At 35.2% G+C, this 16,358-nt stretch overlaps 1 protein-coding gene and 1 pseudogene across 1 annotated transcript in view; one reads left to right on the forward strand and one right to left on the reverse strand.

Moving 5' to 3' along the window:
* Window positions 1–16,358, forward strand: part of ZFAND3 (zinc finger AN1-type containing 3) — a 287,031-nt gene that overhangs the window by 195,288 nt on the left and 75,385 nt on the right. The gene's annotated exons all lie outside the window — the stretch shown is intronic.
* Window positions 5,968–6,196, reverse strand: LOC116147649 (small nuclear ribonucleoprotein G-like; annotated as a pseudogene).

The following is a 16,358-nucleotide window of genomic DNA, read 5'->3' on the forward strand; positions in this document are numbered from 1 at the left end:
AGAGGGTAGAGAATAAAAACAGAGTTGGGGGCTGCACTCTGCTCCTTCGTGGGCGTCCACATACAGGGAAGGGAGGCTTCCAGGGCTGCTCTGCAGCGCAGCCAAGTAGGGCTTCAGGAATTCATAAACTGATCAAGGTTCTCTGGTCTTATGCATCTCGTCCATTTTGTCTGTCATTACTATGTTGAGGAACCCAGGAGTAGAAGTAGCCCTTCTAGAAAGCTGTATTACCCTGTCGCCTATTGATGACACACAGACACAATGCAAATACAACAGATATTAAAATTAGTTAAATCTAGGTGGTGAGAATGCAGATATTTGTCACATGTGTTCTATGTTTTGTTTTCAAGATTTAAAAAAATACATACTTACTGTTTAAAAAAAGCCAGTTATGGCATGAGGGTAGAAAATATTTCCCTTCCTAATTCTGTCACTTGGGTATTACTACTCCTAAACTTCTGTTGTTTCTGTGTAAGACTTTTGGGGGAGAAATGGATAAAAGAACTTAAAAAAGAGTAAATTTGTTTTCATACACAAATAATATATTAAACATAGTATTTTATAAGCCTACATTTTCTACTTTTTTTCCCACTGTGTCTGTACATATAAATCTGCCTTGTCTCTCAAAGGACATTTTGGTTGTTAACACTGTTATGGAAAAGGCTGCAGTGACAATTCTTGTATATATCTTTTTAAAGATAGTTATTATATATATTTTAGGTTTTTTATTATATATATTATATATATTTTAGATTTTTAAATTGTGGTAAAATTCACATACCGTAAAACTTACCATCTTGACCATTTTAAAGTATACAGTTTAGTACTACTGTTAAGTACATTCACCTTGTCATGCAATCACCCTCCAGAACTCTTTTCATCTTGCAAAACAAACTCTGTACCCATTAAACAGCAGCTCTCAATTCCCTTCTCCCCCAGCCCCTGGCAACTATCATTCTACTGTCTCTGTGGATTTGACTACTCTAGGTACCTCATATAAGGAGATTTATACACTGTTTGTCTTTTTGTCACTGACTTATTTCATTTAACATAATGTTCTCAAAGTTCATCCATGTTGTAGCATGTGACAGAATTCCCTTCCTCTTCAAGGCTGAATAACATTCCATTATATACATAAACTACGCTTTGTTTATTCATTCATTCACCAGTGGATGCTTGGGTTGCTGCCATGTACACACCTTTTAAAAACTTTTAAAATTTGATACAATTTCAGCTTAAAAAGGAAAGTTGCAAAAAATAATACAGAAGAACTTCCATATATCCTTTACGCAGATTCAGCAGTTGTTTACCACATTTGTTTTATCATTCTGTGTATTTGTGGATACACACACACACACACACACGCACACACACCCATCCCTTTTCCTGAAACATTTTAACATCAGTTGCAGACATTGTACCTTTTTTATCCTTAATATTTCTCTGTATAGTTTCTTAAGAACAAGCTTATAACCACCACAGTAAAATGATCAAAATCAGGAAATTTAATATTAATATAATTTTATTATCTAATCCACAGATCATATTCAGATTCCATCATTTGTCTCAGTAATATTCTGCGCTGTCTCCCCCACACCCATCAGAGTTTAATTTCATTGCATTTAATTCTCATCTCTCTTTAGTCTCTTTTAATCTGGAACTATCCCTTAGCCTGTTTTTGTTTGTTATTCTTGACCTTGACATTAGTGAGAAATCCAGGTCAATTGTTTTGTAGAATGTTCCTCAATTTGCGTTTGATGTTTCCTTATGATTAGATTGAAATTACGCATTTTTGAGAGGAATATTACAAAAGTGATGTGTCCTTATTGTACCATATCATGAGATGTGTGATTAAGGTGAAATCCCCAGGTCTCTGCACTACTATGTTTCCTTTCTAATTAATAAGGAATTTGTGGGGAGATGCTTTGAGACTATATAAATACCCTGTTCCTCATGAAAATTTCACCCACCAGTTTTAGCATCCACTGATGACTTTTATTAACTGTATAATTTCTTCTGTATTTATTTGCTTTCTACTGTAACAAAGAGCTTTCCCTTCTCTTCCATTTTAAAATTATATCAGTATGAACCCATTAACTCCTATTTTACTCAACACATTATAATCCATTACTTTTTTTGTTTGTTTTTAATGCTGAAAATGTGCCAGATTTGGCTACTATGAATCCTTTCAGGCTGATTTTGATGTCCTTTTATTATGTCACTATTTTTTAATATATACATCTTTTTGTACTTGTTTTCTTTAAAACAATTTTCTTAAAGTGAAATTGCTGGATTAAAAAATACACGCATTTCAAATATGTGAACTAAATCACCTCTGTGGCCACTTAGAGGGGGGAAAGGTATGCTCATTTAAACTTTTGATAAATATTTCTTGAGCTGCTTTTTAAGAAGTATAAGGATATTTTTGACATTACTGGCTTTCAGCTACCAAAAATACATCTGCAAGAAAGTAGACAAAGATCAGTAAGAGTTTATCTTTCTTTCACTGTGCTATTCAGGACTAAGAGTTCACAGCTGTCTGAATGACTACCAGAGTTTTAGTGGGTATTTTAAAGAATATGTGATTAACAGTGTATAATTTATATTAAGTAACAAAAACTATTTGGAGTTAGCATCCATAGTGGAGTGCATTTACCTTCTAGAATCAGACATTTTTGTGTTTCTAATCTGAGCTCCTACATCAGTGATTAAGATGCCCAGAACAAGTTGATTTCTTTCCTTCTCTGTGCCTCAGTTTCCTCATATGTAGAATGAAGATGTATTAGATCATTGGTCTTGTAACTTTTTTTTTTGCTATGGCCTATGATAAGAAATACATTTTACATTGTAAATCAGTATACACATACACATGCTTAATACACATGCATAACCAAGTCAAAAGTTTTATAAAACTGAATTTAACCATACTATCTGCAGTGCATTCTGGTATTTTCTTTTCTGTTTCTTTAAAAAGCTGGTAGGGTGGTAACTTTGAAATTGTTTTTAGATCAAAAATCTTGCAGTAGATTATTTCTAAAAAGCTTTTCAGCTCCAAAATTACATGAGTATATTTGAAATTATTTTAAAATGACAAGGTGAAAAATACAGCTTTTGTGACAAGGTCTGTCACTAGAATAGTCACAAAGAACTGCTTCTCTTATATAGATACCTGTAGCCAATTCAACAAAAACCTGTCCCATAAAAGTCTAGTCCAAAATCTTTAATCTGTCCCTCCATTTAGAATCAATGCTTGTATAAGTCATTTTTGCTATTTTTCCCCCTTAAACCCTCTGCACCATTTTTTCCCACCTCCTTCCCATCTATCCATCCATCCATAGCAGTATACTAATTACTACCTGTGGTGCATTTATTTTCTGGCCATTACTAAATGGTTAATGGAAAGGTTGATTTTTTTAAAAAAGCATTGCTGGATTTTAATTTGGTTAAAGTAAGGCTGGTCACTGTTCTTACTTTTTAAAAGATGTGTGGGGAAACATTGTTATCTATGCAAATAAGGTTGTTTAACTATAATCTTTTCCCTATTTGAAATGAATAAAACTGAAACAGAAGCTCATCTTTTAGCCATCTTGCGGAAGAATTTGAGCTCCTGCTTGTTTCAGCCATGGTTTACTCCTGACTGGGCATGCCAGCATCTGTAATGCCTCAGCAAGAACTTGGCTGAAGAGAATGTAATTTTCCTTGTCACTCTCAGTTTTAGTTTTTAGGAAAAAAATGAATGGAATTTAACATTGATCAGATTGATAAACACAATATTAAAAGAGAAATTGGGAATGTGCTGCAGCCTTTTTTGACATGCTGGCCTTTTCCCTTGAGTTTGCACTACAGTGTTACTCGCACATAGAGCCAAGTGAAATGGTAAATCACTTTCATGAAATGGGAGCTTTGGGGCTGGTTGTGTTGAGGAGATGTTTTTGCTCTTGGTAAAATACATGAGAAGATGCAAAAGTGATTGTTCTTTTCAGAGCAGGTCTTTTTTAGGGTTGTATGATTTGTGCTGAGACAATTGAAGTATAAACTGCAAGGGAAATTGTTGTACTGCTTTGGCAGAGTTAGACCTAGCCTCCTAAGCATCCTCTGTTCATTTTTGTTTGTCCGTTACTCTTCAGCTCCTCACGTCTTTAGGTCTGTTACTTCGACTTGGCATGTCTTGCCTTAAAACCTGTTCAGTTCTATTTAATTCATATTTCTTCTGTGTGTATTCTTTGCCCTGGGAGATAAAATTTAAAAATCCGTAAATATGTTCTCATACAGAAATTCTGATTCAGTTTGTGTAGAATTTTATTCCTAATTTGATATACTCTTATGTTTTCTAATAATTTTCCTCCCTCTTGGTTTTATTAGTAGCCTTCACTTCAGTATAGCTACAGGTATAAATATGTATTATTTACAAATATTTATCTTTATAAATTCCTCATAAAAATGAGGTTGTGGTATTTATTTTTATTTAATTATTACTACTTCCCAAAAAATGATAGTTGAGTAAAAAGTAACATACAGAGTATAGTAACCTTTTTTTTTTTAAAAAAAAAAAAAAAAAGGAAGAAGAAATCAGGACAAAGGGAAATTTCACATAGATTAGTAAGATGAAGGTGAGGAATTTAAACACAGAAATTTGTGCCATAAACATCTGTATAACCATTCAAGACAGAGTGTAGATTGAGATCTGAGCTACCTAGGAGTCAAAGCAAAAAATGGAAATGCAAACAGTTCAAAGGTCAAACTCCTGTGAGCCCTAAAGTAGATAGTGAGAAGAGTAATGAACCATGTTCTCAATAACAGCCCTTCAAAAAATAGTGTTTTGGACTCACAGAAAACAAGCTTGTGGTTACCAGAGGGGAGGGGGGGAAGTAAATTAGGGGTATGGGATTAACAGATACCAACTACTATATATAAAATAGATAAGCAACAAGGACATACTGTATAGTTCAGGGAATTATACCCATTATCTTATAATAACCTATAATGGAATATAATCAGCAAAAATACTGAATCTCTGTGCTGTACACCTGAAAATAACAGAATATTGTAAATCAGCTATACTTCAATTTAAAAAAAGTTGTGTGTTTCTTGTGGCTCTTTCTTGTGGTATTCCTATTAGAAGCCAAGGGCATTATCTAGTATCAAGGTGAGTACCAATGGTGACAACTGAAATATATCTCATTTTCTTATTTTTTCTTGCTGGTCAGAATTAATAGTAAACAGATTCTCTCAACCTAATGTAAGATCTAAGCCCAAACTTAGTTTAATTGCCTGAATTAGAAGTTATCCAAGGTTTGAATTTTAAGACTTCTTGTTGGGCTACCTGGAATAAGAGTAGGGACAATTAGAGTTATATCTGCATAGAGCATTATTATTTAATTTGTTTAGTACCAATTTGACCTTTAAAGGAGGAATTTGCCTATGTCACATGCCATTAAATATTTGAAAGATAATTTTAAATTGATAGCTTCCTCTTCCTCATCCCATTCAAAACACATTTACCCATACTTGCAAGTGAAATGAAAAGCATATTCCCAAATGAAAAAAATATTTTAAAAATGAGTTAGTTACATCAAATTTCACCTGTCTTAAATTTAGACAAAATCAGGTTGTATTATTTAGTTAGTATAAGGCAGTTGGTTTCTAAGAATTTTCTAATAATTTGTTTTTTCTATTTGATAGAGAGCTGTAAATATTTCAGTACATTGACTTAATAGCCTTCGTCCATTTGAGAACCAGGAACAAGCCTAGGTTGCAGTCATTAAAAGAGAAATATAAAGTACAATAAACATAGCATGGCATTGTGAATTTAAAACACATGATTTTTGTTTGTTTGTTTCATTATTACAAAAGTGTATTTAAAAAAATTTCAGTAAGAAAATGTACTTGACCCAGTTTTTATCGTTGTAAAATGTGGAGAGGGGACGTGTGGAAGCAGTTGATTTCTCTGGTGGATACAGCCATTATTCATACTCGTTCCAGGTCTTCTAATGATGATACTACTTCCTCGTATTACCACCATTCCAGTGTTGTTCTGTTGCCCACGAGTCGCCATCTCCACACATTCATCTATCACAAGATTCATGAGGGGATCAAACCCCTGCAGTATTCCTTGGACATGTCTGCCTCCATTTAATTTCAGTGATAATTTCTTGTCCATAAATTTCTTTAACTCAGAAGGATGAGCTTTGCTCATACTATTCACTCATTGAGCTCAAAGATGCCTCCAAACAGAATTCGTGCTGTCCTTCAGAATTTTGAATTAGGGTCAGACTGTCTTGTATTTTTTGAAGAACTGGGTTTTAAGTTGCCTGGAAATCACAGTTTTTTTTCAGATAAGACTTTATTTTCAATAAACCAGTATCAGCCTAGTATAGTTCTATTGCGATTCATATGCTCAGATTTTCATAAGGCAATATTAGAATTTAATGGAGCCTGATAGAAAATTGAGATTATTTCCCCAGCTCACACTGTCCGGTAATTAGCAACTAGGAAGAGCAGAGTTAGGTCAATTGTATTGATCTAGTATTATAAAATCACCAGTAATGGCCATCTGTTTGAGACTTGACTTTCAAACCCAGTCTCATTTCTTTTAGGCCTTTTTAGTCTGTGATACATTTCAAAATAAAATATTTATGTTCCATTTTTGAGAAGGGAAATGGGCCTGTATGTATACACAATATTGCATTTAATTTCATAAGGTTAACCCAGAATTATATGCAAAATTTTATGTACACATGTGTGAACACTAAGTTATTATTGTCCCCAGGTATTTGCTGCCCCTTCCAGTGGGAGGGTTATACTTCCCTGTCTTCCTCATCAGACTTGGCCGTGAGATATCTTTTAACAAATAAAATGTGAACAAAAAAATTCATGTGCCACTAATGAGCAGAAACGTTAGCAGCCATGGTATAGTTTTACATCTCTGTTCTCTCTGCCACAAGACCAGTAGTATTCAACTTAGGGCCACTCTTTCATTCTGGATTTCTGGAATGAAGACACATACAAGCATGGAAAACAAACTGTTGTTGTAAAGCCTGTAAGTTTTGGGGTCACTTACAATTACATTAGCCTAAGCTAATAGAACCCTAGTTTAAGAATCTTTTCCAGACCTACATGAGTTTTTTGACATTCATTTGTTATTCATTCAAAAATTTATTCAGTACCTCTGTTCATGTGGGACACTCACATTATCTCCCATCCTCACAACAATCCTCGAGGTTGGAGCTTTAACATTTTTGCAGGTGAGGAAACAAACATAAATAGGGGAAGTAACTCTCTTGAGGTCATACAACTTCTGACCACCTTAGCTAGGATTCAGAGAGAATCAGACAGATTCTTTGTATTGTATCTTTACACTTTCTTATTTGCTTTTTATATGTAATTATTATATTTGTTGAATCTTTTCTTTACCAATATATGAAATTAATAATACAGAGCACAAGAACTTTTATATAATAAATGCTTTGTCCCTATTTAATCAGGAGTCAGACTGTTGGCTTGCAGGGCACAGATATGTTGTATTTGGAGGTTTTTATTTTTGTTTTTAAGTTTGGAATCACACATACTATTTTAAGCTGGCTGACTTTGTACGTTTATAGTATCTACCTGGTCACTGAAAACTTTTGAGTTTATAACCACAGATTGGCTTATCTAGAATGCATTGCTAATGAAGGTGGGTTAGATGTAATTCCCACCTGGTCATTCATTTATTGACTCCAGAGAGATTATTTTTCATTGTCACAGTCTCAAACTAGCAGATTTTTGAATTGTATTCAAGGAAGCAGAAGGGTAATAAAAAGATCATAGTTTGAGACTTACTACCCACCCAGGCATTGTTCTGAAACTTTTAACATGTAATTAACATAATCTACATAATAACCCTATGAAGTAGATATGATTATTATTCCCATTTTAGAGAAGGAGAAAACTGAAGTAAGGGAAGTTGAGTGACTTGCCCAAGGTCACACAGCAGTTAAGAGATTGAACCAGGATGTGAACTCAGTCCGATTCCTCATTCCTAAACACCACCCTATGACAGAGAGTGTGTAGGTAACTGCATGAGCTTTTCTCATGAGTGGAAAAACCTCTTAGGTCTTTACTTGGCAGTCATTATATAAAGGATAAGTTTTCCCTTATTTTATGGTATAACGTTTTCATAAATATCCATAGTAATTGCCTTTTGGGGATTGTGAATCATACAAGCATATATTCTTTTGCTACCTTGGGCTTATTGGATAAAAATTAGTCAGTTAACCCTGATCTTTGGGTCTTGTGAAAATCATGGTCTTCATTGAGATACCCTGATATCTTTTAATAGTAAAAAATGTTAGTAAACCCATCACTTCATCCTTAAAAAAAATTTCTCTTAACAGTTTAAACAGATGTGTGATATGTTACTCTTTGGGAAAGAGATTGTCATTCTTAAAATAATATCATTTTGCATTGTTTGAAAAATAATTTGAAAAATATGTAAACATCGTGTAAGTTTTATCTTAAGGGAAAGTGTGTCTCAACATTGCCACCCCGATTTTAATTTCCTGAGCTATGTGAAATGCTCAGCTTGGCAGTAGGGCTTGACTGTAGGAGGACTGAAGATTGGTGGTAAATGTGACCCTGATGTGAGATGGTGAGACGGAGGACTGACTGGAAATGAAATAACTGGAGGTGGAATAGCTCATTAAATGCAAGTGCTGCCCTCGTAGATGGAAGCAAAGACAGAAGGAGCCAAGCTCCCTTGGGGGGCTCTGGAGGGCAGGAGCACAAATATTCCCCTTCCACTTCCTGAAAAGGGATGGCCAGTGGGAGGGGCTTTGTTTTTACTTTGTCTTTTCTCCTGTCACTTCTACATGGTAAAGTGAAGGGCTGGTAGCATGAAGACATATGGATACAATTATAAAAACAATCAGGGATCTATAAAAAAGGGATCACCTGACCTTTTTCTAACATATTCCCAAAGCTTTTATAATTCTCTGACCTGTTGTCATTGAGGTCTTTATGGGACATTTGAAACCTTAGATCTGAACTGAAAAAAATCTTCCAGGCTCCAGACTCTCCAGGAGTTATGTTCATGCCACACTTGTGCCATTGGAGTGATTCATGAATGACAGTAGGGACTAAAGGTTTGAGGAGAGGTCCTCAAATGGTGCCAAGGATTAGCAGTCAACAGATGGGTCAGAGGTTTTCATTTTGTCTTTTGATTCTACTTTGCCTATTTTGTTTTGTCAGCTTTGGTTAATATTTCCACAATATGCCTGACTCTTGTTTATTTTGTTGATTGAGCTATATGTGTAGGATGTATGTATATGCACACACATCATCAGATGCTCATTTTGTTGAAACTAAATTAAGGACACAATAATCAGAAAACGTCTCTGTGTGTTTTCAATTTTTTTAAAAAATTGACATATTTTGTGGTTAGACCAAAATGAGGTAAATGGGTCTCTTGTATACTGTGTTATTATAGTACTAATGGACTGTTAGATAGTTGCTGTGTAGTTGCTGTTACATCAACATGTAAATTTATGCTGTGTAAATGAGTATGAGACACTACTGCTGGGAAGACTGTATAATCTGCACAATAAATGCTGTATAAGAAACAAGCCTTCCAAATAACTTTTTTTTGCTAGTTCACACTTCTGAGGAGTAGGCTCTATCGGTGTGAAGAATCTAGGGACTGTAATTTCAGTGATAAACCAGATTATAAAATAAGTTTAATTACTGATTAGAGTTTTGCTTGTAAGCTTTGTCAGCTTCATACATTCTCTGTTGACTACTTTTGAAAAAAGCATTTGAAGACATGCTTTTAGGAGCCATTCTAGTGTTATTTCTAGTATTCTGAAATGAAAGCTTGCAGCTTTGTGGTCTGAATCTAAACCAACAGGACTTGAGAGACTTTGAGTTTGGTCAGAGCCAGTTACCTCTGGTGAGTAGTAAGGAAGAATATTTCTATATGTGGAGGGATCATTTGTAAAATTCAAACATTTGCTTATTGACAGGGGTGCTTAATATTTCTGCTGTACACAGAATCATTTTTATTTCCTATAAATAAATTTTACACCAATTCGAAATCCATCAATGTCTAAGAGAACAAATATTTTTCAACTTAGTGTGTTCGTCAATATCAAATAAGTTAAATTCAACAACTCTATATTGTGTATTATGTGGCAGGCATTTTGCTAGGGGCTAGAGTGTTCAGTGAATAAGACATTCATTCATTCATTCATCCAACAAGTATTTATTAAGTGCCTTCTCTAGATAATCTTAAGGGCCTCCCTGAGAGGATAGTGTTTATGTTATGGTTCAAAATGAGTTGGAGTTACCAAGGTGAATAGCAGGATAAAGAAAAAGAGTCTCCCACATGCCATGGTCAAAGTACTCCAGGTTGAGAGAGAGAAGGGAGTGTTTGAAAAAGCCAAAAGCAACCCAAATTGGCTGAAGCAGAGTGAGGGAGAGGAGGAGCAGTGGCTTAAGATGAGACTGAAGAGAGAGCCAGAAGCCTCTTCTTGGAGAGACTTCTAACTTCTCAGCCATATTTAAGGTTTTGAATCTAATTATTAAGGCAATGGAAAGCTATTCAAGGATCTAGGGAGGAAAATGACTTTGTCAGAATTTGGGTTTTTTTTTTTTACAACATTGCTCTTATTGCTTTGTAGAGAATGGATTAGAGGTCGAGAGAGGATAGAATGCAGAAAAATTAGGGAAGATGCTATTGAAGGAATGTGACAGATGATGACAACTTAGACCAAAGTAGTAATGGAGATGTGGATGGATTCAAAAGATTTAGGAGCGGTAAATGACTAGACTTAGTGATTTTTGAGATGTAGAATTAAGAGAGGGAGAAAATGGAGTTTGAGTTGATTCCCAAGCTTCTGACTTCAGCTTAGAATGTTGGTGCCATACCCTGAGATACGCGGAGAAGGACAGACACAAGGTCTATTTTATTTCTGAGGTAACGTCTCAAAGTGGGCAGATTTGTGGGTATAAATAGGAAACAGTTATCAACAGGAGATATATACGGGGTGTGTGCATGTATATGTATATAATTATGTATGTGTTTTAAACTTACCTGAAAGTATCAAAACAGTGTCAGTCTCTCTATTCTGAGATCAGTGAAGACGATCTGAATTTCAGAGAGAAGGAATCATCATGAGAGAGAATCTGGTAGGGTAAAGGTTTTTGTACTTGTGTTTTAAAGAAGGTAGAAGAAATGGGTGGGTATAGCTCAAAGGTAGAGCACTTGCTTAGCATGCATGGGGTCCTGGGTTCAATCCCTAGTACCTCTGTTAAAAAAATTAAATAAACCTAATTCCTTCCCCCCAAAACAAACAAAAAAAGAAGATAGATGAGATTATTCATGAAAGAAAGTTTAAATGAACTCAGCCACACTATGAGTTTTCCCCATAAGCTAGGATCCAAGGTGAGTGCATTTTAACATTTTAATAGCAACCAGTCCTATCATTTGTTTCTTGCTAATTCTTGATTGAACCAGTTTGTTTTTGCTGAGGCTGTTAACCCAGGTTAACATTCACTACTAGAATTTTATTAGATTTTAATCAGAAGGCTAAAACTTTGGCTTATGAATTGGTTGGTTACTGGTAATGGCTTTGTAGCTTTTAAAAATATCTAAGGTTTGTGGTTGAGGTGGGAATGTGCCTCTTTAAAAACCTAGAAACATGCTTATAAATGGTAGTTTATCATGGAGATAAATTGAGAGAAGGGATGAAGAAAAGAGGAGAAAAGACCCTTTTCTATTAAAAGAGGCCTCTTTACAGTGCCTTGCATGAACCAAACTTTCAAGATGTCAGAATTGAATTTTTATCTTTAACATTTCCATCTTACTTTAATTGGCTACTTGAAACATGAAGCATTTTATGGTGTGGAATTAAATTAAAGCTTCCAGTGGAAACATGGAGTTGTAATCTGTGATAAATAATCAGTTGGGGTTTGGAGCCTGGGAATGGAAATGTGGAAACTGGAGAAGTCACCCCTGTAAGCTGGACAGAGGTTGCTCCAGTGATGGGTGCTATAGTGGGAAGTGTAGGGTACTAGAATCCCACAAACTTGGATCTCAACCAGCACTTGTTAGGAGGGGGCAGGTTGCCAAAACTTGCAGGGGGACTGTCCTTTGATGACATCTACTACCTAGTTATTTTGAGGATTAAATGAGAAAATGAACGTAAGTCCTCTGGCCTCACTCATAGCAGGCACTTAATTCTTAGCTCCTCTTTCACCTCCAGTTTAATTTTCTTTATATCTAGCTTTAGTGTCTGTAATAATATATAGAATCCTTATTAGTGGCCAAATAGATTTAATGAGTGAGATAGAACAAAATGCAGTTGAATTTCTCATCTCTCCTTATTGATTATGAAAATAGAGATTGACAGGTGTTGAGCATTTTGTCTTTCAGAAATGCTAAACCAGGTGATGCTGGGAGTGTCCTTAAAAGCACACAAAATAATTTGTGAAAGGCTTAAAATAACAATTGATAAAATAATTTTAAATGTAATTCAGTGGTGGGCTTTCTACAGAGAAGCTTTTGGCTACTTACTCATTCAGGTAGCATTTATGGAGTATTGTTTTTGTCCCAGGCCTGTATAATGTGAGAGACTGACAAGTGAACAGATGATTCTTACACACCATAGTAAGTCTTGTGCTATGGGAAACCACAGGGTGTTGTGCCAAGAGAATTTGACAATATGTGCCAAATGCCTTAAAAATGTGCTTCCTCTGTTACCTAGTTGATCTGTTTCTAGCAATATAACCTAAAGAAGTTTGATGAAATCTTACTTATAATAGTGAAAAATTGGTAACTGCAAATGTATAACAAAAGTTAATTGGTTTAATTTCTCATTTATAAATGGACGTTCTGTTTACCCATCAGTGATCACATAGATCTTCAAGTGACAAAGAAAAAATTCATGATATATTACTAAGAGCAAAAAGTAGGTTACCAAAGAGAGTTTTTAAAAAAAAATACTTAATCTAAATAGACATTTCTTCAGAGACATCCAGGTGGCCAACAGGCACATGGAAAGATGCTCAGCATTGCTAATTACTAGAGAAGTGTACATCAAAACCACAATGAGGTATCACCTTACACTGGTCAGAATGGCCATGGCCTAAAAGTCTACAAATAATAAATGCTGGTGTGGGGAAAAGGGAACCCTCCTACACTGTTGGTAGGGATGTAAATTTGTTCAGCCACTATGGAGAACAATATGTAGATTCCTTAAAAAACTAAAAATAGGGTTCATATGATCCAGCAATCCCACTCCTGGGCATATATCTGAAAAAGATGAGAACTCTAATTCAAAAAGATATATGCACCCCAGTGTTCACAGCAGCAGTATTTATAATAGCTAAGACATGGAAGCAACCCAAATGCCCATCAACAGATGATTGGTTAAGAAGATAGAGGGTGTGTGTGTGTGTGTAAGTGTGTGTAATGGAATATTACTCAGCCATGAGCAGAATGAAATACTGTCATTTGCAACAATATGGATGGACCTAGAGACTGTCATACTAAATGAAGTAAGTCAAAGACAATATTGTATGATTATCACTTGTATGTAGAATATAGAAAATAATACAAATGAGCCTATATACAAAACAGAAGCAGACTCACAGACATAGAAAACAAAATTTTGGTTACCAAAGGGGAAAGGGTGGGTGGATAAATTAGGAGTATGGGATTAACATATATAAACTACTGTACATATGATAGATAAGCAACAAGGATTTACTGTATAGCACAGGGAACTGTATTCAGTATCTTGTAATAACCTATAATGGAAAATAATTTGAAAAAATATGTATAATATATGTGTATAAGTGAATAAACATATTATTTGCTGTATACCTGAAACTAACACAATATTGTAAATCAACTATGCTTCAATTTTTAAAAATGTTAATTTTCAAAGAAAGAAAGTTTAGTGGAATCCTTTCCAGATCACTTTTTTGTTTTCTCTGCCTTGAATAAATCATTAAAAGGATGTAGTTACGGTCATAATCTGAAAGTGGTATGGGAGTTATGTGAACTAAGCATCTTGTCAAATCTATATAGTATATCTGAGAGATAACTATTACACATTTTTATATATAAGGTGAGTTTAGAGTAATGACTAGGTATAGTCCCAGTGGGACTGCTCAGGTGAACGGGCTTATCAGGAGTGCCAGCGACGTGTGTTTTCAGGACTCTCAGTCTTCTGAGGTACATTTTGTAGTTAGAAGATTAATCTGTAAGAAAAATCATTAGTAAGACAACAGAGGAAAAAATGTCCAGTACATATGTTTGCAGGCAGCCCCAGGGACTTCCACACTGGCCATTTTGACTGGGCTTGGTATCATTAGGCCACTTTTCCTAGCTTTTGGAAACATCTCATTTCTGGATACCTCAGGTATCTTTGTCAAGAAATCGTTTTCCCCCTTGGTTGATAATAAACTAAGCTACCAAGAACTTGGCTTCTGTTGACTTTTCAACAGCAATCCCATTAAAGTTCAAAGGTTTTTACTCAGATTTTTACAAGTAACAGTTTAGTTTGGAAAAGCTTTTTCACATCTGTTTTAGACTCACAGCTTTATTCAAGACCGATTTTACACCTTTGGATATACCATGAACTCTACCAATTTACAAAAATAGATAATTTTTTTTTTCTCAAAGAGGTAGATGAGCTTGGAGAGTTCTAGTTTTCCCAGTTACACAAGAACAAGTGAACAAGTGTTTTCTGTGTCTGAATCAAATGAAGTGACTCTTTCTGTACCTTTCCTGCACTGTTTTCCAGAGTAGAGGAACGAGAGTGTTGTTTACTTTTTCATGTGGGATATAAGTCTGCTTCCCTTTGTCCTTGGAGGGGACTTTTGGGGTTTTTTTGGGGGGGGAGGGTGGGGAGGGGTCAGTAGTCAGAAGTTTAATGTCAAATGATTCTAAAAGAGAGGAGCAAGAGAGTAAGAACTATGATATAAATATTAGGGCAAAAAGGAATAGTTAACTGAGTGGCTCTTTCTTTAAACTAGGAAAATACTTTTTATTTTTATTGACTGTCATTTGTTGAGAGTACCCATGTGCCAGATATATTATGGGCATTATCTTATTTGATTCACTTTATCCTGAGAGGTAGAAATAATTCCAGACAAGACCGCACAAGATTACACTATTTACTTTTAGCCGTATGTCCAGTAAATAGCAAAGTCACAGTTTGAATCCAGGTCCAACTTTAAAGCTCTTTGTAGTTTACAAGCTGTTAACTTTGGCCTAAGACTTAGAAAACTCTTATAATTAATTGTGAATTTCTGGTGAGTTGCATTAACTTTCTTGGCTCTTGCTTTCTTTATCTGTAAAATGAGAGGATTGAGCTAGATTTTCAAAGTTAATTCTGGTTGTAAAATTCTGTGATTTATGGTTTCTTTATTGAATTGAAGCAGAGACTGTAAAGTTTCTACTAGTTCTCTTGTTTGTAGGCCGTTTGGTTTGTAATGAATACTATTAGCCTGATAATTTTTTTTACAACATCACCCTGTGGAGGTGCAGAAAAGGCATAGTGAGAGGATGGGTTAAAAGAAGGTACATTGTGTCCACTAGAGGTTCACAAAAGAAAACTTAAAAGTGCCTCAACATCAAGGAGCATGGCAAGCATGGGCTGGAGGTTGTTTAGGTGGGATCTGGTAATTGTTGTTAGACACCAATGTCTCTAGGCATTGGGGAATGTGTTAAATAGGACAGTGATGACTCAGTTTCAGTTCTTTTAGGGTCTTACAACATTTGCAATTAAATGGTAGAGAGGTAGTTATAGGAGGATTGCAGTGATTATTGACATAGAAGAGCTAGTGAGATGACATGATATAAAAAAAGAAGCATGACTGTTGCAGTATTTTTATTCCACTTATATATAGTACCTTTTTCTCTGAAGGTGCTGTACAAATAACATTGAGATAATAAGCCATTTTAAAATGTCAAAACACTGAAGAATAGGAAAGTGGCTAGGAGAAATAAATACACAGAAGCAGTAGAGGCTTTAGATCAGTGATGGGCACAGCAGATTAGTGATTCTTTGGTTAAATCCGCTGCATTCACTATTGGTGCTGTAAATGGGTGGGGGCTTTGACATAGAGGCCTACTCTTTGGGCCACTCGGTGCTTACCATTCTGCATCTTGTGGTTGAGATTGAAGACCATGGATTTTCATGTCAGATGGACCTTTGTTAAAATACTGATCCTGCTACTTACTAGCTGTTAACTTGGAAAAAAATTACCTAAATTTTCTGAGTGTCAGTTTCTTCTTCAGTAAAGTGGTGATCATTTTACCTCCCTTGTTAAGGTTGTTCTGAAGATTAAAATAAATGAGCTAAATACATAAA

The sequence above is a fragment of the Camelus dromedarius genome, chromosome 19 (assembly GCF_036321535.1).
Source record: "Camelus dromedarius isolate mCamDro1 chromosome 19, mCamDro1.pat, whole genome shotgun sequence".
Classification (NCBI taxonomy): Eukaryota; Metazoa; Chordata; class Mammalia; order Artiodactyla; family Camelidae; genus Camelus; species Camelus dromedarius.